This window comes from Kogia breviceps, chromosome 8 (assembly GCF_026419965.1).
Source record: "Kogia breviceps isolate mKogBre1 chromosome 8, mKogBre1 haplotype 1, whole genome shotgun sequence".
In the NCBI taxonomy this organism is placed as follows: Eukaryota; Metazoa; Chordata; class Mammalia; order Artiodactyla; family Physeteridae; genus Kogia; species Kogia breviceps.
In genome coordinates, this window is record NC_081317.1 from 107,328,485 (window position 1) to 107,331,923 (window position 3,439).

At 44.0% G+C, this 3,439-nt stretch overlaps 1 pseudogene; it reads right to left on the reverse strand.

Moving 5' to 3' along the window:
* Positions 1 to 1,212: 1,212 nt before the first annotated feature.
* On the reverse strand, positions 1,213 to 2,941 carry LOC131760873 (large ribosomal subunit protein uL16-like; annotated as a pseudogene).
* Positions 2,942 to 3,439: the final 498 nt, after the last annotated feature.

Sequence of the window (3,439 nt, forward strand, 5' to 3'; positions counted from 1 at the left end):
CGCCATCAGGATCTTCACAGATCTTTGAGCTCATTCATTTTTCGCTCTCATTCAAAAGTCCATAGCTGATCCTCTGGAAGTATCTAGTGTCTGCCAGAGCTTCTCAAGACACCTAAGACAACCTGGCTTCTCTTTCTCATTAGCAGCAGGCCCTCTGTTCACAGCCCACCTTCTGTGTTTGATTTCATAACCTCCATCCCACATGTGTTCTGTCTTTTCCTCAGAGATCTGGAATCTCACAAAATATTTACTTCTCTAGATAGGCTATTCCATAACCACCCATCACTGAATTTACTGGGAGCATGTAGCTCTGGTTACCTACACACTGCAGTCATTTCTGTAGATTTCTTACATGTTAGAGAGCAGGAAAAGACCTGAGAACTGATACAGCCCTGTGATAATCAGGGTCTTAGAACAGATTGCTGTAAGGAAATACCATAGACTGGGTGGCTTAAACAGCAAACACTGTTTCTCACTGCTCTGGCGGCTGGACATCCAAGACCAAGGTGCTGGCAGATTCAGCATCTCATGAGATCCGTCTTTCTGGTTTGCAGATGGCTGTGTCCTCGCGTGGTGGAGAGAGAGGACGAGAGCAATCTTGTGTGCCTTCTTATAAGAGCACTGATCCCTTCATGAGAGCTCCACCCTCACAACCTAATACTTCTCAGATATCATCGCATTGGGGGTTAAGGCTTCAGCCTAACAACAACAACAACAAAAATCTGAATTTTGGGGGGGATGGACACAAACATTCAGTCTGTGGCCCTCAAGAAAGACAAAACATGGGGCTTCCCTGGTGGCGCAGTGGCTGAGAATCCGCCTGCCGATGCAGGGGACGCGGGTTCGTGCCCCGGTCCGGGAAGATCCCACGTGCCGCGGAGCGGCTGGGCCCGTGAGCCATGGCCGCTGAGCCTGCGCGTCCGGAGCCTGTGCTCCGCAACGGGAGAGGCCACAACAGTGAGAGGCCCGCGTACCACACAAAAAAAGAAAGACAAAACTGCCCACCCCGGGGAAGTGTGTTGGAAATTTGTAGAAGTCTTTTGGATTGTCACAAAGGTTGGGATTTAGTGGGGATGTTAGACATGCTGCAGTGCAGAACCCGATGAAAGCTTTCCCCGCATGCTATGCAACTTTTTCTTTTTCTGCTTTTTTTTGACAGGAAAGTAGGATTTATTGGTGAGGATGAGTTAGGAGGGGACAGCGCCAAGGGTCTCATGAGTGCAGGGCCCGCCATTTGTCCCGAGGGCCACGATTAGGGATGTATTTGATCCCATAGCCATCTGGGATGGGCCGCTTTTCTGCGGCCACCATGTTTTCAAATTCATCTGCATTAAACTTAGTGTATCCCCACTTCTTGGTGATGTGGATCTTCTGGCGGCCAGGGAACTTGAACTTGGCCCTGTGGAGGGCCTCCATCACATGCTCCTGTTCTGCAGCTTCCTGCAGATGGACATTATGACTTGGTCAATGTGGACCCTGGACACTGTGCTCTGGGGCTTCCCAAAGGCACCGCGCATATCTGTCTGGAGCCTCTCAGCTCCAGAGCGGGACACTACCTTGTTGATGCGGATGACGTGGAAGGGCTGGAGCTGCACTCGGACGTGAAAACAATCTTTGCCACAGTTTTTCACCAGGCGCTCGTTGGCACAAATATGAGCAGCCTCCAGGGCTTCAGAGGAGAGCTGCTCTAACTCATCTGACACCATGTGGCCACAGAGTGGGAACTCATCCACTTTTGCCTTCTCCCGCCCCAGGTTAAGAAGATACGGCTCGTAGCATCAGGTACCCCTCCGCAGAAGCAGGACTTTTTAACACCGGCAGGGCGGTAGCCCATGGCAACACCAGGATCTTCAGTGGCACGCGGAAGGGAAAGAGCTATGCAACTTTTTCAAATGCATCCCTGGATATTCATAGGATTGTTTATAATTATATATTCATAGGATTGATTCTAGTTTACCTAGAAACAGAAAATGTATTTTACGCTGAAATTGCCAGATTATGGAAACTGAGAATATACTTTGCTTTCTTCACTAATTTCTTCAATGCAACTTGATCTGTCGGTCTGCATTTGTAGCTGTTGCATTTACAATGGTTCTATGGATAGGTATCCCTGACAGTGTTGTTATATTATCTAGAGTAGTTGCCTCTGAAATAAAATATTTTGTAATTAATTATAAATTATATAGTTTTCATGGTAGAATTAAGACACTTGATTCATTTTTTAACTGTGTCTGCAGATCAATTTTATTATTAACAATTTCACTGCAAGAGGGCATTGCAAAACATTTGTTAATAAAGTGTATACTAGTTCTACATCCATTCATGAATGTTCCACCATTTATTTAATAAGTCCCTTACTGATTTAGGTTATTTCTAACATTTTACTTTTACAAATAATGTTGCTATGAAAAAGTTTGTATCCATCATTTCATATCTTTACAGGGTTTAAAACTTTTATTAGTTACTAATTTTAAAAATCTAGAAAACTTTCATGTAAAAATCTAGGTTTCTGTCTTATTATGAAAACATAATATATAGTCATCCTAGACTCTTTCCTACCTGGTGATAATAATCTGTAACTAAGAAGTAGCTGCCTACTTTTGACAAGGTCTATTAGTCTGATGGAGCTGTCATAACAAACTGGGTGCCTTAGATAACAGAAATTTATTTCTTCCAGTTCTGGAGACTAGGAAGTCCAAGATCAAGGTGGCAGCAAGGTAGGTTTCATTCTTAGGCCTCTTCTATGGCTTGTAGGCCATCTCACTGTGTGCTCACACGACCTTTTCTTTGTGTAATTGGGAAGAGGAGAGAGAGAGAAAGAGAGAGAGCTCCCACTGGTGTCTCTTCTAAGGATGATAATCCAATTGGATAAGGACCCCACCCTTATGACCTCATTTAAACTTAATTACCTCCTAAAGATCTTACTTCCAAATACAGTCATATTGGGTGTTAGGGCTTCAAAATACAAATTTGGTGGCAGGGGGACACAGTTCGGTTCAGAGCACAAAGCATGTACTCTCCAGCTGGCCGCCGTCTCCACTATGCTTTATGGTTTCCCTAACAGTGAGGAGTATCAGTTTCCATTCGTCATCACACGTGGGCTGGTGTATTAATTCTACCAAATAAATATAAGAGGAAATGAAATAGTCATTATGTATAAGTCTCTTTCAAAAGTGAGAAAATGCAAGAGAGATTGAGAGAGGCAAGAGTTTCAAGCAAATGGGAGATAACATATTCTGGTGGAAGTATTCTTACATGTTTATAGGCAAACTGAATGCAACTTTGTCAAAGAATAAAACTTAAGTACCTATTAGGAAACAAACCACTGGAACTGCTCAGACCCAGGCTGCTTTACATAGGCAGGTCATCTGCTTGGTCCTATGGCAATAAAACCCTGAGCATGCTTTTTTTTTTTCTTTTTTTTCTGCTCCTAGACATT